We start from the raw sequence: 24,554 nt of genomic DNA, 5'->3' as shown, positions 1-24,554 counted from the left end.
TGCGCGCCGCCATTCGCTTCCTAACGCTTCCACCGTCACGCAGTCGGCGCTTCAAACAATGTCGCCAGTTGTACGAAGCTCTCATCTAGGAACTGTAACCATTCTCGGATGTGCGCGCCATCTATTGATAGCTTAACGAACGCAGGGACTGGCGGGTCCCAGGCGTCTTAACATCGCCCAACTGCCAAATCAGCAGGCGGCATTAGCCGAAGAAGAACGCGGAAAAACGAAATCACGTGACAAGGATCGCGATCGTTGTAAGCCACGCCTTTCGTTTCCCTTTCCGGCTAACCCGACGCGCCGATGCAACCGATCAGACAGAGCCAAACGCGCACCCTCACAATGTTCATCGTGTTCATCGGACAGTGTGAACTGAAACAGTCCTTTATGCTTCTTTAGCGTACAGTTTTAGAGATAAATATGTGGTCCGAACTAGGAATGGAATTTGAAGTTGAGCTCAAATACTTCAAGCTTTTTGATAATTTTAAAGGTAATAGAGCTTGTGTGGACCGCAGACGCAGAGAGAGAGGGTGTTTCAGGTCATACTGATCGTGATATTATAGTGCCCACCAAACCTCTTCAGAACACCGACAGGTTTGGCTCGTAGAGGGGTCTTTAAACTCAAAACTGAGAGCGGGAAGCGTGCACTCTTTTAGCGGAGAATTTTCTTGACGCGTTCGGCTTCGTCCCGCTTTGTCATGGAGGTCACCCGGGTGGGGCCTTGGAATGCGTGCGTGTCGAAACGACTAGGCGCCACCAATCGGACGAGAGAAGTGGAGAGAAGGTAAAGGCCAAGGAGAAGGGGGACGGAGACATTTTCATTGGTCTGTCAAGAGGGACATCTTTCTGCCAACTCCCTCGACGTCACACGCACCCTCTCTCCCCAAAGTCCCATTCTTAAGCTCCGACAAAAATCATGTCCAAACCGAAAAATGGAACGAAGCATTCCCGCTTCTGTTTTTTTTTTTTTTTTTTGGGGGGGGGGGGGGGGGGGGGGGCTTTAAGAGTGCACGCTTTCTGAAACCACGAGAGTAGATCTAGTTTCGGAACACGCTCCTTCCATTGCCGAAAAAAAAAAAAAGTGGGGTGTGGGTATGTTTGTACAGCATAAACTTGGTGTTCCTCAACGCGCGACTTGTCTCTCAGGGGTAAATTATAAATTTAGCCAGTGCAGTACACTCGCTAACCTGGGGTCTTTAACATGCATCACGCAGTACACGATCACACGCCAGTACGGTGATCATATATAGATCCAAACGGGTAGGGGTGAAGATTACTCCCAGGATGCCTGCGTTCTGCAGCGCGAGCTTTCGCTCCCCGTCCTCCGAGCTGGTGTGCGATGGCCCACTCGGCCACCGATTATAATCAATCAATAAATGTTTATGTGATGGCTCTAAAGAGTTTGGTCCTGTATCCTTGGAGCGGCTGCTTCAAATGAAGTAATGTACGGTATGAATGATATGATTTCCAAGTATAAAATCAGTACTCCATGAATAATACTCGCACTAACATACACACAAAAATAAAACTTTCACATGGTGAGAGAAGCGATTACGAAATAAATACCTTTGTACATCTGTACGAGAGATTACAGTAACATAGCAATAAAATTACAATAAAAACGCAACCATCTGTTAAGTGCGTGGAAGAAAATGAACCCCGAAAAGGCACAATAAAATAATATAAGTCCAACGTATCGAGCGGGGACCACTCTTCGTCAGGATGATCAACTTCTTTGTTTCTCTAGGATTGATCCCGTCGGTCTTCCATACACTTGCTTCCATTGCAGAAAAAGTGTCCTTGGCGCGTATTTACTTCCATCACCAAAACACTCAGAACAAAATAATTAAAAATAAAAGATTAAAAAATTAGTTAAAATATTAAAAATAAAAAAATATATATATATAAATGGTTAGCGGGTTTATGCTGCTCGTTTTAGCCAAGTAAGTATGCGCGGACTTCCATTAATCTCGTAGATAAGTGATTTGAATTTGTGAATAAAATACGCCTTAGTTCTTTTTATTTTTATTCACAAATTCAAATCACTTACCCACGAGATTAATGGAAGTCCGGGCATACTTACTTGGCTAAAACGAGCGGCATAAACTCGCTAACCATTTATATCTTTCTTTTTTTTAATTTTTAAGATTTCAATTAATTTTTTATCTTTTATTTTTAATTATTTTGTTCTTAGCGTGTTGGGGATGGAAGTGAAAACGCCCCAAGGAAACTTCTGCAACGGCAGCAAGACTATAGAAGACGACGGGATCAATCCTAGAGAAACAAAGAAGTTAATCACCCTGACAAAGAGCGGTCCCCGCTCGACCCGTTGGGCTTAATATTATTTTATAATGCCTTTTCGAGGATCATTTTCTTGTGCACTATCTACGTCTACCCGGCCCGTCCCAACCCCTTTTAACGCACGCACGCACACACGCACACACACACCCACACACACACATACACACAGTTACACTCACACTCACACACACACACATACACACACATATACACAAATACACACGTATACACACATATATATACACAGATTCATACGCACATACACACATACACATAGGCACATACACACACATGCACACATACACATACACACATACACACATACATATACACATACACACTCACACACACAGACATACACACATGCGCATACACACACACTCACACACGCACACGCGCACATACGCACACCCGCACACGCGCACACACGCGCACACGCACGCACACACATACATACACACCTACACACATATACACACACATACGGACATACACACATACACACACATATATACACACATACATACACATGCACACGCACATACATACACAGGCATACACACATACACATACATACATACATACATACATACATACATGCATACATACATACATACATACATATGGCGACTATCGTTGTGTCAGTAAGAAAATTCCTTAGTAAAGTTGATGCCATCTTCTGGCTTTTTAAGTCCGGCCAGGAACCTTTGGCCAAAGAAAACGAGAGATTGTCGAGTATGCTTAATCCCACTCTTAATGGAGTTCGGCACTGGTCGTATCTTGGACAGTCGATTATAATGTGCTCAACGTCCTCCACGGGATGGCCACACGTTCAGCTCGGTGCTTTCATCTCTTGAATACGGCAAAGAAAGCTACTGGCGTACGCGACATCCACTCGTACGCATTGAATAAACGTGTTTGAGACGTTGCGTTGTGTTCGTCCCCCTTCTGTGTCCCTGAGTGTCGGGTTTTATTACCATGAATCACCACAGCTCGCTTGTTTTTTTAAGTATTGTCTCAATAGGTGTACTCAAGTAATTATGGACTGGACACCGAGGGTCTGGATCAATTAAGAGGGGTAGACTGTCCTCCGAGATGCTCGTGAGCCACGTGTCGTGGGACATTCTGTTTCGCAGACAACGAATGTATCGCTTGGCATCACATTTTGGAAAAGGTGTGAGGTAGACGTTGTTACTTTTGTGCGCGTCCGGGGCCAGTTGGTCAACTTTGGGGCTTCCTGAAACCTCGCACTCTCCAGGAACCCATTGAAGGTGTATCGTATGTCCAGATCCTACTGCTTCCCCAATTTCTTTACAAATTTTGTACATAAAAGACTTTTTTTTTTTCGGGGAACGTTCTGGGCGTTAATAGATTGTAGTGCATTTTTTGAGTCTGAACATATTACACAGGAATTCACGGTCGAGCTGTTTTTGATGCACATTGCAGCTGCGAGTAAAGCATATAATTTTGCGGTAGTTGAAGAAGTGTGATGTAGCAACCGAAAATATTACCGATGGCTGAAACGGGGTACCACAAATACTGATGTTGATACTTCATCCTTGGTTAACTTGACGGTATGCACGTAGATGCTGTAGTCATATTTTTGCTCTAGATGTGAAAACGTCAGTGTTCTTGCAACGTGTGTATGGAACGATATTTTTGTTTTCATGCCTGGAATATTCATTTTGATGTCTGGTAATGGTAGCTTCCATGATGGCTTACGAACGTCCTGAACTCAGTGTGTTTGCTCAGGGCTTAACAGGAGCACAGAATTTAATTTTTATAGAAATTGTTCCCCTTGAGAAAAATAATTTAATTAAAAAGGAGCCCCAAACAAAACTTTTCGCACACTTCCTGGATTCTCAGGTTAGTAACAGGTGGTTCTTTGACTGCAGCGATTATAAGAGCACTGGATGTTGCTTGCGGAAGACCTAAGCATACTCTTAGACTCCTTACAAAAATAAAAGTAATGCGAGATTCTGATGTATTGGAAAACTCCTGTAACACCGGTATAGAATATGCAATCGCTTGTCGCACTAGCCCGTGGGGAATGAGAGCATTGGATCTATTGAGGGCCCCATTTTGCGGCAGCGATATTTCGAAAAACATTAATTACGCAATTTATTCTGCCCTAGAGCATATCTATATGTTTGCACCAAGTCAGGGATTGATCTACTAAGACACCAAGATATGATCAAACTCGCTGAATGCAGGCTTCATTTACATAAAGTTCATAACCAGGAACCTTTTTTCTGGTAAATGGCATACATTCCGATTTCGTGGCAGGTAGCTCCATTCCTCGCTCCCTTAAAAAGTTGTTCGTGCTGACTAAGGCTTTTTGTAACTAAATATTTAAAACACCTGGGGACGAAACAGAGATCGAGAGTCAAATATCGTCAGCATAAAAAAATATTGGCAAAGGTGGCTGAAGTTTCTCCGGGAAATGCACCATTACGACATTGAAAAAAGTAGGGCTCAACAGGCTACCTTGGGGTACTTAATGGTGCAGTTCGTGATGCATTCAGTCTCCATCATTTGTACACATTACAATCTGTCTGCATCGAAGAAACTCTTACATCCAGCGAACCATGAGTCCATGTACGCCAAGAAGCTGAATTTTTTCAAGAACATGAGCCCGACTAGACGTATCGAATGCTCAATCAATGTCTAGGAACACTGTCGCTGTAATGTTTCCGTTTTCTAGTTCCTACTCTACACTGGTGGTGAGGTCTAGCATGCCATCCAATGTGCATCTTCGTGGACGAAATCCTGTCATCTCTTCGAGAAACGCTTACTGGTTTCCAACGACCACTGTAGTCGGAGATGTATGATATTCGGTCACCGATTTCCCCTTCCATCGCCCGAGATGTAATCGTTGTGTTTCGATCTTTCATTGCCTTTTTATGAGAAAATCGGCCGCGTATCGTCATGATTTACAGATTTTTTGGATGCTTAGAGCCAGCAGAGTGAGTTATCGCCATATTTAGGCTACCTCAAAAACCTCCTCAGGGCACCTTTATCTCGGCACCACCTGTGCTCTTGAAGCCATCCGTGACAGACATTTTGGTTGTTGTTTTTTTTTCAGTCGAATACTACACCCGTATATTTAATAAGGAAAAAGAGTATACCTGAAGGGCGTTTCCCCAAAAGCGGCATTCGATAATCGCTTCGCACTCTGTGTCGAAACAGAGACGTAGTTCATTTCAAATGGCCTTGGGGTTCGAACTCTACGATGATGCTTTTTCGTTAAAAACACGCTTGCTTATTTTTAATGGTTTCTTTTTGTGAGACTAGCATTTCGTCTTGCGGTATTACGGTCACTGAACTGGAGGATGATTTTATTGCCCAATAGTTCCATTCGCTCCTCTAATCTCAAGTTCACAAAGTGCCCCCCCCCCCCTTCCTTCAGATTATTGCGAAAGTGAGTTTTAAACAGGGTCTATCCCAACACTGGTATTATATTTGTGTCCAGCAAAAGCGGCCGTTCGACCGTGAAATTAAAACGGGACGTTCTTGTTCGGAATCCTAATTTCGTGCCGTGATATCTGTGGTTACTGAGACACAAGGATTTTGAATCGATTTAGCCTATTTAGATGTGGATTCTATCAGCGAATTCGTTCAATCTTTTCACGACTTGCACTCGTAAACTTTGTTCAGAAATTTCGGAATCACGTAATGAGTAGTTGTGCAAAAACTTTTTGCTTTAGTTCTTCGGTGCTGCTATAACTTTATGTTACACAGCACAATGATGGAGGGGTAGGTAGAGCTGCTTGTTTATGATGGCACTGGGATTTTCCGCACGTGGCGGCTCAAATACGAAGCAAAGCGAAGTGAAAACCCGTTTCACATATTTATGCGAATAGTTAGAATAAGAACGAAGAAGAACGCGCCGGTTCATTTCACGTCCAGTACAAAATTAGGCTAAATTTTCTGGCCCAGAGACTGAAAAAAATAAATGAATAAATGAACTTCTTTGTATTAATGTATTACTAGGAAAAACAAACTTCAGAAACGCTGTTATCTAGAACCCAGTTTCGCACATCGTTCCTAAGAACACGCTCCACTTGAATAGTTTGGATGGGAATGCGCCTAAGGACGACAAAAGGAATTTGCACGTCAACACAGTGCCCGCCCTTTATTTATTTATTGATGCTGCAATCCCTGAAAGAGATTTTAGTAGGTGAGTACATTTGATTAAAAAGACATGCAGGCATACAGAATAGCAAGCAAGTCGCAGAAACAAAAGAACAAATATTAGACTGACTGAAAAAATTTAAACTTTAACCAAGTTTCAATAAAAACAAAATACTCTCGTTTCGGTACCAGCTCGGTCGCTTGGTCAGGGTGACTATGGGTTGGGGAAATCTTCTTCGTCGTCTTTATTTATATCATCTTATTAATTTTCCATTTCATCCTCATCAAGAATATGGAGCCCTAGAACCTGGTTTGAATAGTTTGGATGCCATATTGAACGGGGTGTTTTTTATGATTATGTGGTTCTTTTGGACACTCTTGGTCTTTCGCCTCTTTCAACTAGGTGACTAGTTCGTGACATGGTGTTTCTATATAAGTTGTTCAATTCTGTTTTTGATTCCTTAACGTTATTGAGTAGAATCTCAATTCATGTCACCCAGCGACAAAATAGATCTACTCCTTTGTTTACCCATCTTATCTAGAGTCCAGTCCTCCGGTGACACGGATGATGCAAATGTACAAGTTTTTAACCCTCATGTGAACTTTTTTAGACATTTTAAAAGTTCAAGAATAGTATTCGCCTCGAGATTGAACCGTGTCGCCACCGTGCGGCCGAAATCGGAAACGGGCGAAAGCGGGGATACCGCCGTGCGTCGTCTGCTACGGGCGCACGCTCAGAAGCATGGATCTCGACGACGCAAGCCCGTTTCAGGCTGAGCTTGACATTCCTTATTAAATGTTTTATGTTTTTGTTGCCGTTTCTTCTTACTAAAGGTTGTCTTGTATCGTTTCCCAAGCATTAAAAATCAGCAAAGCGATTATTATTAAGTCGGAAGCTTCCATAATCTTACTGTGTTGGCTTGTATACAATCGCTGGTCCCACATATTTTTGTTATCTCGCACAAACCGTGGCTTTCATAAAGCACTGAATCTTGAGTGGGTCTGTGGTTTGATTAGAAAATTAATCGGGCTGATCGCTATCCTTTAATAGACTAATCAATCAATAAATCCATATGTTGATTTTTCGCTGGTCATATTGCGTGAAAGAGGTTAAAACTACACATTTTTTTATTGGTTTTACTATGCCATAAATGGCCATATTGCATTCCCATTCTAAACTTCACATTGTGAGTCCTACATAAATATGAACGTGGGAATTAAGCCTTTTAAAATGGAGTATTTTTTTAGTTATTATTTATACTTAAGCAGTGTAATCACCCTCGGCGAAATGAGAAGCACGCTGAAGTGGTTCACCGTGCGAGCCTGTGTCACAAAAGAAATAAAGACGTCAAAAACATTGAAGCAGGCATTTTTTTACTCCTTGTTGACTTTCTCCAGCACAAAATTCCAATTAACCGGCAAAAAAAAAATTTGTAATTAAAGCATTACTTGAATAATCTGAAAGTTAATCGATGAACTGCCCAATCCCGATACACGTTACGTGAGGGCGGAGGGTGATCGAAACGTCTCGTGAAGGTCGCTAGCCATCATCAGTAAAAGAGTATCGCTGCGGCCGATGCTGTCTCTGTCGTAGTGCGCGTCGTTTGTTTGGGTTGCAAAGTCTACTGTGTTTGAATAGAAGATCATGTAGGAGCGGAGACTCGGTAAATCACACTCTACATATTTATTTAGAATGTTTACACTGTCCTTTTTGACTATACTCCGTTTCAGCTTCGGTCCAGACGCAGCCGATGCTACAAGCGCGAGCATGTGGCCCAGAACAGTGCTTGCACTGCACGAGCGCGCGTGCTTGTCAGGGATGCTGAAAGCCCGGAGCTCGCGCTTGTAGCTTTGGCTGCGTCTGGACCGAAGCTGAAACGAAGTATACGTCATCGAGGGGAACTTCGCCGAATTCCAGATTCCGTGCAGCTCATGGTCCAGGCACCTCGTGTCCTTAACTCGTGCCTGTCCCGTGAGCTTGGCACCGTTCAAGTGCTGGATCGCTGCCGAGAGCTGCCGCTACAATTATTTAGCCAGAAATTTATAGTATTAGCCTCTTGACATCCGCGCCCTCACCAAGAAAATTGAAGCGGTTGAACCCACACTACCGAGAAAAGCATTTAATAACAGGAACATTGCTGCGTTGCTCGGTTACACTTGTTTATTACAGTCACGGCAGATATATTAGAAGAGTTTGTTTCACTTGTTTCAGTTGGCCTGCCAACCGTGCAGTTTGCAGAATTTAACTGGAAGAGACTCTCTCCTCATCGCAACGCAGTAGATTTGTTCAGACTCCAAAAAACTTACCCACACTATCGCACAGTAAAAGGGCAGAGGAGCTCAATAGCATGGTAATTTCCAATACAGCGCTAACTTATCTTCATTCTAAATATTTATATTACTGCAAAAAGCTAGAAGTCAAAAAGCATAGAAGCTGCGATTTCACAGCCTACAGTACCAGTATTGTGTTATCTGGGTTGGAATTTATTGTTTTTTTTTTTAATTGCCACCTTGATGAACCGATACATCCATTTTAAAAGAAACAAATATTTAACATAAATATTCCAGTTCAGCCGGAGACAGGCCTCAGTCGAGGTGATCCATGCTTTCCAACGTCTACCTAGAGCAGAAGACGCACCGACAGAAGCCATTATATAACTTTAGGCCGCACGCTGGCAACACGATTCGATCTTCACTGAAGCACCGAACAGTACTGCATCCTTTTCCGCAAGAATTGTTTTCCCACCGATAGTATGCGACAAAATAAACGCAAGAATCTACGCCGTCTCGCGCGCGAACGTGGAGAGCCTATGGGGCGGCCGTTCTCCTATCCCCGCTTTGATGATGATGATAGCGCGATCGTAGCGCCACCTCTAGGTCGATCTCGAGGCCAATAGTGGGTAGGATGGACGCGTAGTTTGTTTACTTCAGTGCTGTTTTATTTTGTCAAGTGTAACCCTAAGAAAGGACCCTAAAGCTGTTTGAGAAACACAATAAAGCTGTTTGATTGTTGACTGATTAATTGAAAAGTTACGCCCGTGTTTTTTTCCGTAAAGCGACAAAGCCCCGAGACGTATACGCTTGGGAGAGTGCCCAGTGATCTGTTGACGTTTTGTTTTGTTGTTTAGGTATACGAGGATTCCAGGTGCAGACGCCTACACAAGTGTTTTTCCTTGGCCAGAATCTCGCTCTTGTCGAAGGGCACGCCGTGACCCAATTTTTCGGCGTGTTTAGCGAGGGCACTGGATTGGACGTCGTTCTTCACGTCGTATTTGTGGCGGCGGATGCGTTCCGGGAAGTTCTTTCTTTCTCGCACGTAGGCAGCAGGGCAGTCCGCGCATGGGATGGGGTAGACGCGAACTTGAGCCTTCTCCGTTCCCCGTCTGTCTTGGTGAAGGGGGAGTCGGTGACGGATGGTTGTCACCGGTCTGTGAGTGGCCGCGATTTCGTACTTGCGAAGGGTGCGTCCGATGGTCTCGCTGACGTTCCTTCTGTACGGCAGACGAATACAGCTCGAGGAGGCCGGGGCCGTGGAGAGACGGGGACGGCGCACCTTCTTGTATACTCAGTTAATAAATCTTAGAGTGTAGCCGTTGTTTTCTGAGGATCGGCTTTGATTGTGCACTCCTCCTTTTGGAGTGATTCCTCCGTCGAGCATAGAGACATAGAACGCCTGAAAAGGGCAGTGACCACCGATATTATGTGTGTTGTGGGATGGTAGGATTTGAAGTTTAGGTACCTGTCGGTGTGCTGTCTACCGCATCCCGTGCACGGACTGCCCTGTTGCCCATGGGGGAAAAACAAAGAACTTCCCGGAACGCATCCGCCTCCACAAATACGACGTGAAAAGGAACGACGTCCAAGCCTCGCTGAACACGCCGAAAAACTGGGTCACTGCGTGTACTTCGAAAAGAGCGAGATTCTGCCCACGTAAAAACACTGACTTAGACGTTTGCACCTGGAATCCTGGTATATCCGAACAACAAAAGAAAACGTCAACAGATCATCGGGCACTCTACCAAGCGTGTACGTCTCAGGATTTCGTCGCTTTACGGAGAAACACAGGCACAACCTTTCGAACCGGGTTCTAGCGCTGGATATTCTTGATGAGGATGGAGTTTAAGATTATTAATATGATATAGATGAAGACGACGAAGAAGATTCGCCCAGCCTATAGTCACACGTGCCCATGGAACTGAGCTTTTCCCGAAACGTGGGGCATTTTGTTTTTATTCAAACTTGATTACAGATTATTTTTTTTCAATCAGTCTATTCATTTCGTAACCAGACAGATCTCTGTCGAATATGTTTACATTGAAAAACAAATATCTTACAGAGGGACAAAACTAATTCAGGAGGGATTCAAATTAAGACAATGATGTCCGCATAACAACAGTTTCCGAAAGATGTTTCCAATCTGTCACCGTTCGCGAAAAAAAAAAAACGAGTACTTGAAGCAATTATTATGCGATTGAAAAGGAGTTATTGTTAGCGCATGCCTCCGTCGAGTAGCGTAGCCTAATGAGAAGTTTCTTAAGTGAGACAGATCCATCCTATAATGTCCATTTATTAATTGATACAAAAAGTTTAGTCAAAAATTCCGATTTCTCAGAGATAATGACTTGGGATAGCTCTGGTTAAAAGTCCGGTTATAAAGGTACGTCCAAAGCTATTATAAATGTAGCGAGCTGCCTTTTTCTGCACACGATCGAGCTTGTTAATGTTTAATTTGGTGAAGGGATTCCAAATGATTGCCGCGTAATATAATGTTGGCAAGACTGTAGCTTTATAAGTTAGAAGGCGCAAGGAAGGGGTAGAAAATCTTAGCGTCCTCTAAGAAAGAAAGAACTTTCGAAGAGCATTTGATGTCCAAGTAAGATTATAAGTGATCCATAGTCCAAGGTAATAATATTGTATTACTTCTGATAGAAGAATATTATTAGTACAGTAAACAAACTTCAAAGTATTCCTTTTGTGAGTAATCCTCATAAAAAACGTTTTTTCACAGTTAATGGCCATTTGCCAGTTGTACATCATTCTGCAATACTTTGAAAAGCTCTATTTAACAAAAGTTGATCGAAAGCACTGTCTATTTCTGAGCAAATTATACAATCATCAGCGTATAACCTGATGTTCGCCAGAACATCTTGTACTATATCATTATTAAACAAAAAGAAAAAAGAGAGGTCCAAGCACAGAGCCCTGGGGAACAGCAGAGTCTACAAAAAATCTGTAAAAAAAATCTTCATCATAAACTACGAATTGTCGACGATTTGAAAACCATGCTGAAATTGATTTGACTAACTGTTTGTTCTTACATATATTTTTCCTATTTGTATAGTAACTTTTTGTGAGAGGAATTCCAAACGCCTGCGAAAAATCCATAACGTCGTATCAATTTGTTTTTCATTGTTTATTGCCCAGGAGAAATCGTGAACAGTCTCAATTAATTGAGTACATGTTGAGAAACATTTTCGGAATCAACGCTGATTTTTAGTGAAAATTTTTTCGTCTAGGAATTTTGGTAAATGATTATATATTATATGTTCAAGAAGTTTACAGGCAGATGAAGGCATTGAAATTGGACGGTAATTTTAAATGCACTGCTTGTTTCCGTTCTTAACAAGTGGTTTGACTCTGGCCGTTTTCCAGTTGTCTGAACCTGACCCTCGGACAACGGTCTTGAAAACAGAAAAAACGAATATTCTAAACCCATTAAGCATACCTGGATAAACTGCATTGGGGATTAGGCCTAGGGGATCTTTTCACATTAAATTTCAAAAGCATATTCTATAGATTACATACACTAATTATAATATCAGGCATAGGCGAATAGTCAGCGTAAAAAGTTGGTAACACATCATTGTCTTCAGTAAACAACAATTTAAAATGCTTATTAAATGCGTTTAAAATAATTTTTCTTCATGGGTTAAGGTACCACCAATTTCGAAAACCTCACAGTCCGTAGAAAGTGGAGATATTAAACGCCAAAATTTCTCCGGTGAAGTACATAAGAAGTTTCGCAAAGATTCCTCGAAATAAGGTCTTTTTTCATTCAGTTCTTTCGAGTCGGCGCTTGTTTTCATTTTCTTTTTCAAAAGTTTCAATTGTCTTTTTACTGTAATGTCTCTCCAGAAATCTAGAGGTTCTTTTTATTCAGCTTTTTTACAATTACTGGCAAAAAACGGTCAATACATTCACTTACGATAATTTTAAGCAAATGCCAAAGTTAATTTACATCACCAGTACTTGTTACAAAATCGTCTAAATTAAATTAAAGCATGTCTATAATAGAGATATCATTTGCACGAGAAAAATTTGGATAACATTTCGACCTGTTTTTTCTATTCACAGAAACATCTTCTGGGGTCAACAATACTGCTTTGTGATCAGATTACTTCACACTAAGATTCAGAAGAAATTGTAGCGCTTACAAAAACATGGTTAAATATAGATGCAAAGTTTCCTTGGATTTTCGTGAAGTCCTCGACGACTTGTAGTAAGTCAAATTTAAAGATTATATCTAACGCCTGCTTCCCCTAAGTTATCATTCTGGTGCTTCAGTGAAAAATTGGACCAGTCAACTTTTGGAAAATTAAAATCTCCTGCCGGAAATAGACCGATCGCCAGCCTGCACATGTGTATCGGGGTACATTTCTAAATTATCAAAAACAGCCATAGAAGATCCAGGGGGTCTTAAAATGCTTCAATAATCTATTTATATTTACAATCGTATACGCTCTGCGAAAAATACACTCGGTATCAGGTATTTCAGGCATGCTTCCTATACTTAGGAAGTTCTTAAAAATAATACACTCACCATTACCCTTGCTGCCGCGGTCTTTCCGAAGTGCACTGTAGCCAGCAGAGACAAATTCACTGTCGTATATTGTGTCATTTAACCAAGTCTCAGTCAAAACGGCGATATCAGAATCATGACAGAGAGAAATTCCTTCAAACTCTGTGGCCTTGTTAAGGACGCTTTACAATTGACATTCAACAAGCGCAGTGATCGAGAAGCCCTTCTACACCGTCATTTATCTGTTTGGCTTACCTTGAAGCATGAACCCTTCCCTTCATCACACCCAAACAGCGCGCCGTCCTCGTTCACTTTATCACAAACTAGTATAACTCTTCCTCCGTTTTCTTTCTCATTAGCTACGCTTTTCATATATTGCTTTCGCATTTCGCGAAATCTGATTGAGAAGCTCTCAGATATCGATACCTTAGTGCCTTGAAGTTTATAAGATGACCTTATATTGCTAGTTTTTCCCGGTGAACGATGAACTTTAGAACTAATCGGACTAATTGAGGGCCTGGTTGAGAGGGTACTCACGCCATGGACTTTAGCGCGTTTTTGTTTTCCTCTTCAGACAAATCCTACTGTGAGGTTGATGGTTGGCGAAAGAGGGTATTTCAGCTTGTGCCATATCTATGATTTAATTTCGGATAGGGTAGAAGAACTATATGAAACCCCGATTATACCTTGCTAATCTCTGAATCCCTTCCATGCGCCTTCTCCTTGGTTAAAATATCAAAAAAAGGTTACATATATGTACATACTAAACACTTCTAGAACTTGCTTACATTTTGACCAAAAATGCGCTCTGGACCAGAGATGGCAACATTACTTTCAAAATATAATTAAATTACATTGCCTATTACTTTCCTGAAAATTGCAGGATATAATTAAATTACATTGTCAATTATTGTGGACTCAATGTAATGTCATTACATTACAATGACTTTGACATTACTTTTGAATTCTTCGAGGCAGTAATTTATGCCCAATTTATTTACGGTGTATGTACCAAATCTCAGATCTTCCTAGTTTACACCACAACAGGTTTACCCGTCTCAAAGTGAACCATACTGAACAATGAAGAGCAGTTTAGGGCGCAAACGAGCCTTTCTTTTTCCAATATCTAGGTGTGTTTACTATGTTCCTACTGAACAGTCGTTTTGCTGACGCACACGACAAAAGTGTTAAACAAGATGAATAGCTTCATTAGATGTAACTCAAAGGTAGTCGACTCACCGGTTTCACTGTTCATTCAATGGTGAAGGTCCTTACTAAAAGGATTATATGTTTTCGTCTTTCCGATCTGGAAGTTATATTCAGTGTCAGTTTTTTTAGGTCGGGTTATGGGAGCTCGTCCTTACGAGGAGTCGTCACGTGAAACGTCTCCCTTCCGCCTCGGGTGCAATCTAATCCTCTTCTCCCAAGAACACTAGTTAACGTACTCCCGGTCATTCCTCTTTAGAAGCATTGTTCCCAAACATGTGAAGAGCCCAAGTTTTTGCGCATTGTCACACAAAGGGAGTGGATACTTGCTAAGCTGAAGCGTTTCCAGTTGAGGAAATGAATGGAGCGAGCTTCCTAAATTGTGTTCTTTCCCAACGGAAAGAGTGGTGATATCTGCTCGAAGGCTTATTCCCGAATAAACTTGCTAAGGGAAAGCAGCGAAGCACACCGCGAGCGGCACCAGCTTTGCTCGAGGACGCACGAAACGTTCCAGGGGCCTGGAACGTTTGTCCTGTCCTCTCGGGTTTCAAAATGTACTCACCTGATTGGTGATGACTACTTCAACTTGTAGCCTATATGCCTAAGCTGATAGCGCGGTGGCAGCTACGTGCTCGTTGGAATATTCACACATATACCTTTCGCCACGTAATTACACTCTCGTTCACACCCACGCGCAGAGAAGGGACGGGCCAGGTGATTAAAAAGAGGTGTTTGATTGGTTCGGGTTAGCTCGCAGCTCCCGCCACACTGTCAGCTTAGGGATGAACGAAGTATAGTGTTGTCGTGATGATGTGACGCCTTGAACCTGTCTTGCCTAAAGTTCGTAATCTGTGGCCTACCAGCGATGTCTACACGTAATCCTTTCTCCTTCGTCTTTCCAGCCCGCCTTTGTGCGTCTGTTCAGTGCTTCGTACGAGCCTTTGCACTCAGGTGGCCGTCATTTATATGCGTTGATGTCTCATTGACAACATTTCACCATGCAAAATAATTTTTCTTTTGTTTAGAGCTTGCAAACGAACTTTGTAACTTGGGACAAGAGTAATTTGAAAAGTAATGAGGAATTTTCTTGAAGTTACTGCCTGAAAGTAATTCATTACATTACTAAATTACCAGCCTGAAGAGATAATTTATTACATTACTCATTGCCACAAAAGTAAATTAATTACTGTAATTTCATTAGAGTAATGTGATCACTACCATCTCCGTTCCGGACACTCCTGTGGGGAAAGCTTGCGAAGTGTGGTTGGGACAACAAAAAATATAAAAAAAAATATTCTTCCTTGGTGGGCCGATAACAAAATAAAAGCATTTGGTTGATTTCGCCCAAAAGTAATTGCACGGCCAGATTTATGGCGTCGTCACGGTTTTGGCGATCTTAGTAAATAGTTTTGGGGAACCGTTTTTGCACATCCGATGCGGTACGATGGGCCCTCCGGTATGAACTGCGCATGCGCTATACCAGAGAAGACTTGCACATGCGCACTTCGTACCGGCATTCCCATCGTACCGTATAGGATGTGCAAAAGCGGTTCCCTAAAACTCTCTAGTGTTTCAGGCGCGGTTCCGGCCGTGAATCTGATAAGTGTAACGTGGACGGTAAATTACGGATAAATAATTTCTTTGTTCCACGAATAAGGGCAGGTTTCGTAGGCTACAGGTTTTCTCAATGAGGAAATTAATGCAAGCGTATAAACAGCGCCAAAGATGACCGTCACGGTATGCACGCATTGTCTGCGATGATTTTTTGAAACTTTAATTACCCATGTACCTACTACGTCGGCCACCAAGAACAACACCTTTGTAATATTAAAGAAGGCGCAGCGAGACTTTTGTAGGAGCACGTTTCAAATCCCCATGGTGGTATATAGCTACGTCACCAAAACGAGCAGATCATGGCACGCTGCCTGCACACTGTTCATGCATCGCAACCGCCTTGCATTTTGTCGCGAGAAAATCAAAATAGCTCATTCGCGCAGAAGGTCCCTCTAAATGTCAGCGTATGTCTGAAACACTCGCGTACACTCTCTTTGCCACCTCTATCGAGACATCAAGAGGCTCGAGGTACTGGGTGCTTCTATAGGTCTTCGATTTGCCATATATACTTTCTTTCAAACATGCACACAAACGAGAAAAGTAACCAAGTGCGTTACTCGTTCCTGCGATTCAATAGGAACACGTTATTTTGTCGTTTCTCTGAATGTGCCGTTTTTATGAAGCAGTAACCCGCTTCCAACATTTGTTGCCTTGAATAGTTCATCTCGGCTTAACGCCCTCATTCAGAAGTGACGGCGGTTATACGACATATACCTTGTACAATTCACATCCCTCTATGGTCTAACATTAGTATTTGCTCGTCGCACAAAAAAAGAGACAGGCGCGAGCAGGGGTGGGAATTAGGTTGGCTGTTGTACACGTGCCGCTCAAGAAGAAACTAAATAGGTTTACTCGCTACCTCATCAAGCAGAAACAAAAATACGTTACTCAGTCCATCTCTTAAAAAATAAGTAAGTCGTTACTTGATTAAAAAAATTCTGGCTTGAATCCACGCTGTGAAGTTGGTTGGTTAGCGAAGCTGTGGTACCACCTGCAACGATCGCCTGCTGCACTATACGAAATGCCGCCGCCGGTCGCAGCACGCGGCCGCTGGTCATATTGCCGTTTCGTTTCCCTTTGCCGCTCCTAGTATTCACGCCTCGGAAGTCCTAACTATGCGTGGCCATCGCGGTGATGCAACAACAATGAAATCAGTTGCAATACTCCGTTTCATCTTACGTTTAAGCGCATCGGGTGTTTTGAGCCATCAAAGCCCATCGGAGGCCGTGCGAGTGTCGCTGAACCTTAGAAAGGGGCCACAGCGACGCGCGGAAAGCAAACACTGCAGGCCTCGTCCACAGAACGGGATTGGCTAAGATAGCTCGTAGCATCCACTGCGTCCGGACGTAAGGTAGGCGGGTTCTTCTTTTGGATATAAAAGGCTAGGGACGTCACTCCCCACGTCGCAAGCTGCCGTCGCCGCGGCAGCAGGCGCCGTTATCATCCATTATGCGGTTCGCACTTCACACGAGGGCTTCGAATGACGTCAACCCCTTTCGAAGCAGCTGCAAACCTAATCTTTTCTGAAACGCGTTGGACGGTGTTCCTATTGGTCACAGGCGCCTTATCAGCCATCCTGTGGTTTTGATGCTTGTTTTGTGGTTTTATTTATTGAAACGAATTCTGAGCTCTATGCTGTATGTCTGATTTTAAAGGAGATATGCTGTTTGGCCTACAATTGTTCGCCTGGAGTGTTTATGCTTACAACGACGACACGAAAATTTCCTTGGCTGGAAAAGGTATACAGCTTCGCTGTAAAAAATGGGGTAACTATGTACATGTAACACGCGGTACTTGTTACGTGTTACGTACAAATATATTTCGTCTGAGCCTCTGGCTTGGGGGGATCTATTATTCCCATGACCGCACACTGGAATCGCTGGTTTACTGCCCGGGATTCGACCTCAAACCTCAATTTCACTCATGTTCTATAGGTTCGAGCAGCGCTCTTTGATTGGTTACCTCAATTTCATTTATGATTGATTAACCGAAGATATTATTTTCTGCCTGGATGTCTGAGCATCTATACTATGCCACCGCTAACGGCTGCTTAAAAGTGCCGTGAATTGTGTTAACGCCTAATTAATGGTCATTGTATTTTGTCCCGTGTCACACGTTTGTTTAAATTTGTGTTGCAACAGCTTCCCTCGCCTTAAAAAAAACACTTAATATCCCGATTCTGAATCAAATAAAAAAATGGATAAGCCAAGGGCCAATAGTTGCTACAATAATTGCCCGCTTGTGTCGAAGTCATCCCCCTTTACTGGTTTGTCCTATAGTTTTCTTTGTCGAATTAATAAGTTGACCTTTTTGAAAGTTTGTGTTCATCTAGTCTTGTAGGTCATTCGCTTTTTCTGTGTTTTCGCTCGTTTTTTTTTTTTTTTTAGTTTTTTTCTATAAAATCGAAGTTTTGTTTGTGATGTGAATAGCGTTCTCCTCGCTATTTCTTTTTTTTAGCGTTTTCTTAAGGACTCGGCCATCTTATCCCGTTAGCTTCTGTATTTAATCAGCTAATTTGAATATGAAGAATTGCCCCATAGCTTTCGCAGCATCTTTCATTGTGCAAGGAATAATAGGTACAGAAGTATCAGAGGTATGAACAATATCACGGCTATGCGATTGATAGTTCTGCAAGAAAAGTCAGTGATAAGAAAACATGATCAAAAGCTTGACTAACGTAGAAGTTTGGGCTAGTTTGTATTTCATGATTAAAAATTAAAACAGCGCAAGGACACGGACAAGAACAACAACGTAGATGAACAAGACGCAGTTCGTTTACCTTCTTGTTCTTGTCCGTATCCTTGCGCTGTTTTAATTTTTAATCATTATCAAAGGGTTCTGCTCACGCGGTCATTTATATTAAAGGATTGTCCTGTGATATCCGGAAGTTACTAAGCTTTTGCGCTGGTCACGTACACGGGGCCTGAATATATTCAAGTCTAATATTTTTTTTATTAAACGAGGTCCCAATATTCGTTTAGTCAATTATGAACATTGGTACCAAGTTTCCCGCCAAATTTCGTAAGTGTGCATGGTACGTCACGTCAGGCATGGTAAAGTGAGAGTCGCGGGCGTTGAGTTATTCCCGGTTATGATCAACATGGTTAATGGTGCGCACAAAATCATCGTCGAAGACTTGAGCTTCCTTCAATACCGTAAATCTCTTCTTTCTTAGAACGTAGTTAGTTTGCTGAGACGGCAGTCAAAAGCTGAGGTGTCTCTTTTCACCGGGCGTTACACTTCGTTTACGTTGTCAACAACGCCTGCTGTTGACAACGAAGAGTGGATTAAAATTTCGGATATTATGTGAGTGACATTCTAAAAGCAACGACAATATAATTTAATTGCTTTCTGAAAGACAAAAGGTTACCGGATAATCCCTTAAAGCTTCATAAATCAGCAAAACGACTCAAGAACGCCAGTATCATAGCACGAATCACTCAGCGAAATTAATGTCGTTTTAATTAAAGAAGCGCAAAATATCGATTTAGGTTTTTTCCACAAGAGTTTAAAACCTTTTTGTTTCTGAAGATAATCGCAGAATTATTTTTTTAAGGAGAGATGCGTGTCGAAAAACGGTACAATCTTGCCAAAAAAATATAATTTTGGGTTTCATGTTTGATCTTATTTGAATCTACATATATTATGTATGAAAATATAAGCGCCGGTAATGATTATAAAATCCGTCAAATACGCATTTCAAGACCTCCTGGCAACGTAAACTGGCATCACTTTGAGCCATTCTTCTGTGCACAATTCATCAAATTGTGACGTAGCATGCCATCACATTTATGTTGAGGAGAAGACCTATCCACCTCCTCTCCATCGCAGTCTTCTGTAACTTCAATTTCTCGCAGAAAGATATTATATAATATTCTTTTTTTCCGCCGCGAAAAAGTATCGCTAACATCTATGCTAATATTCGAACGCGTTCTTTTTTCATTTTTTCTTTTTTTTATGTTTGTGTTATTTCGGGGCATCTTCACAATTCGGGCACAAGAGTTTTCCGCAAATGTTCCGACGCCTTCTTCTTCTCCTGGGGAGGAGAACTCCCTTCGTGTTATTGAACGCGATAGCATTAAGGAGCTCGTGTTGCGGAAAGGATTAACCGCCGAATTCAGAAACCTCACTCAAGCCTGGTTCAGACAGTTGCGTTTGACTGCGTTTGACTGCGTTGCGGCAGCGAGAAACCAGGACATCCCTGCTGCTTATATCGCGTGCCAAGATGATTCCTTGAATTGGATTCCACGCTTCATACAAAGCACAGATGTGCCGGTGACTCGCTTTCGGTACTCGACGCAACGCAGTCAAACGCACTCAAACGCAAGTGTCTGAACCGGCCTTCAGACTACACTCAAACTGAAGGGCCCCTCCACTTCCCCGAGGAAGGCGCGAGGGCCGGCGCTGGCCAATCGCGACGGCGGATCCGTCCTCGCGATTGGCCAGCGCCGGCCCTCGCGCCTTCCTCGAGGAAGTGGAGGGGCCCTTCAGTTTGAGTGTAGTCTGAGTGAGGTTTCTGAATTCGGCGGTAAGCCCCGCTATCCTGGGAAAAGTGGCGCCATTCATAATTGTGGAAATGCACGAGATACGCGCCGCGCACCACTTCTGGGAAGTACATGGCGTCAGAAATCTGGCTCAGTGCTGCGCTGTGCCGCCATGATCTTTACGAGGGCTGCACGTTGCACGTGCCTCGTGCATCGACGCGCCTTGCGCTACTTTCCAAACATGAAGGGCACCGCAGGCGGTTGGACAGGAGCCACTACCCGAGTGTCCGCCGAGGCATCGATTGTTACGAGCTGAAGTCGAGTCCTCACGCAATTCTCTTGCTCGATCCATAAGCCACGCTCGACTGTTATCACTCGTATGATTTCGATCCCACAATGCGTCATCAAGCTTTGCGAAGGCACAACCGAAAGAAATAGTCCCCTTTTATCCTCGCAATCTCACCGCGACCAACAACCGTGTGAGTTTGGGCCAGACTAGGGCCAGTACGGCACTGTAAAATCATGAACATTCCAAGCCGATATCGTTTCTGACGCATTTAAGCTTCCTCTAAGTTTTTGTTTTTTTATTTTTACTCAGTTTCGCCCTTTCCAACTTCTTCGACGTCTACCGCCATCTGCACAGTTATCAAACGCGGGTCCGTTCCAGAGTTGGGAAGTAATTTTGCTTTTTTTGCGTCACTAATTTGTAATCTAATTTCGTTACGAACGTTGGCAACGGATTACTTTAATTACTCGTTATATTTTTTTAAAATATGAACATAATCAAGAAATTGGAGCAATATGAGCAGGCAATATTAGAATGAAAATAGCAAGCTCAACAAATTTAAATGGAAAATATCGGGAAGAGGTGAATAACCAAAACGAAAACACGATCAACGAAGAAAATATTGAGTAGGCTCTGCTTCTTTCCATCGCCTACCATCGTGTTTTTCCTCTTCCCCTGGGCAGGAGAAAGCTCTGCGTGTTCACTTGTTTTTGAATTTTTCACCGCTTAAAAGGCCCGCTTCAAAAAAGAACATTCGTAGATCGGTTCCTCACCTTCTATCTGCTAGCGGAGGCAGACGCTGCTACTGAGCCTGCGCACCGCTAGCTTTGCTTACAGAATTCCAGGGATCATGGCCGGTCGCCGTAAGCTAGCGGGATGGCGGATATGGTTGCAGCTTTCGCTGATTTGTCAGCTTACAGGTAAACGGAGTGTACCTACAATTATTTTTCCTAAAAACAATATGTATATATATATATATATATATATTTTTTTTTTTTTTACAATAAGTCCTACAATGCGGGCGCATGGCAAATGGAAGGGAGCGTATGAAAAATGTTCTGCAAACTGATGGCAGTACATTTTTTGAAGTATAACATTTGTTCCTATTGTTCTCTTTCTAAGTGTACGAGAAAAGTAACGGAAAAGTATTTTGTAACGTAATTAGTAAAGTAATCCGTTACTTCTGAGCGAAAGTAATTATTAACGGCAATGTATTACATTTGAGGTTCGGTAATGTGTAAGGGTAATCCAATACATGTTTCAAGTAACAGCTTCAAGTCGTTCTTTGATTCACATGGTGTGATTGCAAAACAGGAAAATACGAAATGGTTAATAAACCGCATTTTTTTACGGCGGAATATTGTTCAAGAATTACCCACAGGACATAGCACATATCGCCATGTGATACAAATAACAGTGCATTATATTCGGCTCTCCCTTTATTTTAGAGCACAAACCTTTGAACGCACTTTGCTAAACCTGAAAATTCTTTCAAGCGTCCACAAAACCCGGTAAAACAGCGGCGAGCTCTGCAAGCTGTTTCTTTATCGGTTATGCTCAGGGGGTTCACCGCCGTGAGATGAACGATCTCGTAAAAGCACTGGGAATACTTCCCACGTCGAGTTTTCCTGTCACGGTCACAAGCGAATTTCGTCCCGTCCGTTGTAATCCTCGCACCGTCGAACGTACAGCCATCTTGTAGAACCAGATATACATCGCCGTCATGCCAGACCCCGCACACCACCGCAGAGCTCTGCCGGCAATCGCCAACAAAACCACGTGATCGCCGTCCAAGAACCACGTAACGCCTGTGCCACTCCGCACTCCGACGGCTAGAGACGGAGTGCTAGGGAGCGCTCTGAGAGGGAGATGGGCGTCCTCCTAAAGAAGCATCCGATCAGGCCACCGCACCCTCCCCCCCCCCCCCCCCCCCCCTCCCTTCTCCACCACGCGATGTCGCGCGCACTGGAAAGAGCACTCGAGAGCGTGCAGAAAGAACCACGCGAATGCGCATGGAAAGAACGCGCAATAACAAGGCAGCCAAGCGCACTCTCGTGGTTGAGATCAGGGGGAAACAAAAACACGGGAGCGCCTTCGGCGGTTAAAGAAAAAACGCCCGAGGTTTACAGAGAGCAGGCGAACTTGCACACCGTATACCCGAAAGGAATCTCTGTGGCAGCGCGCGCCACTGCATTCAGTAGAAAAAAAAAGCGAGTCGGCAAAGGTTTGTTTTCTTTTTTTTTTTGTATGCGGACAAATTATACGTTATATTGCACTGGCACTGCACTCCATTTGTCCCTAAGCTGATTAAGCGGTGGAACTGCGTTCTCATTGAACCAATCTTGCGTCTCTCTTTTGCCAAGGGACCTAACTCCAACCCGTACCCACACGCAAACAAAGGGTGTTCAGGTGATCAAAAGGGAGGTTGGTGGCGAGTTAACTTATTCCAGACAACAGCACGTTGGCTTCTATTGTCGTCTTGTATTGTTCGGCACAACAATACGTGGCTAAAGATAATAAATACCCTACGAGGACATACCACCGACTACAGCGGCCTCAGCCTGTAAGGGAAACGAAAGTACATTGGTAAAACGGACGGAAACAGAACCAAAACAGGAGATAAATCAATGCGCTAGCTTAGAATGATCAAATTTAGTCCCGAAATATACGCGCAAATTTTTCATTTTGCACAAAAAACTAATATTAACATTCACCTTGCAAGGAGTAAATGTTAAGTTAGCCGGACACCGGACCTAGTCAACCTTCGTTGTTGAAGCTTTTTTTTTTTTTCTATGTCCCCGGCACAAATTGGATTAATCAAGTTCTTACTTCTTAGTTCAACTAAAATATATTCCATCTAACTTCTAAATAATTACAGTGGGACTGTGCAACATATTTCATATAATGGGATGATGATTTAATAATTCTGCTAAGTGGAAGCTTCTACCACACTTCCAGATCAATTTCGTGAACGCAATATAACTCGTAGTTCCATTTTCCTTACGGGAATTGCTTTCAAAAGACGCCCCGAGTAAGTTAAGCTCCCGGAAGAAGCCGAGAGAAGGGGTACCGTGTCGGCCTAAACAAAGTGGAAACTACGAGCCATTCCAGAACCTCGACAGGGAATAGCTCCCAAAATGAACATAGGGACGGGAGGGAAGAGACAAAGAGGATTTTGGCTCAGCAGGTGTATTTCCCGTGGGACGGGATTCACCAATTGTAAGATATGTCCTCAGAACATCCTTCTGTTTTCTCGCGAATAATTTTTGTTTGTTTTACACATCAACTCTTTGTTAAAAAAAAGGAAGACAGGTTATTAATTGGTTTGTGCCGTACAAACACACGCACACACGCACACGCAAACGGACGCACACACCACACACATTTGACTGCCGAGATGTGCGTGTGGTCTGCTTTGTTGGCTATCTTCTTGTCTCCAGAGGCAATTCTGCTGGTGATTGTTTGTTTGTTTGTTTGTTTGTTTATTTTGAGTGCCCAGAAACAGCTAAAGCCTATACATTGGTGCACAATGCTGGGGAGGGTTAAAGCTAAGCTTCGTGGGCCAGGGAGACGAAGACGTTACTGGTGCGTTCGCGTAAAACAATCTGGCTAAGTATACGTATACGTGGTCCTTTTTCGTACTGCGGTGCCATGCCTTCGAGACTTGTTTTTTATGTATCGAATTTCGCGAGATGATGTCCCCGGAATGGGCTTTTCCCACCGTCATCAT

Source organism: Ixodes scapularis, unplaced genomic scaffold (assembly GCF_016920785.2).
Source record: "Ixodes scapularis isolate PalLabHiFi unplaced genomic scaffold, ASM1692078v2 PGA_scaffold13__105_contigs__length_92229423, whole genome shotgun sequence".
In the NCBI taxonomy this organism is placed as follows: Eukaryota; Metazoa; Arthropoda; class Arachnida; order Ixodida; family Ixodidae; genus Ixodes; species Ixodes scapularis.
The sequence above is the reverse complement of the archived record's forward strand: the minus strand, read 5'-3'. Positions refer to the sequence as shown.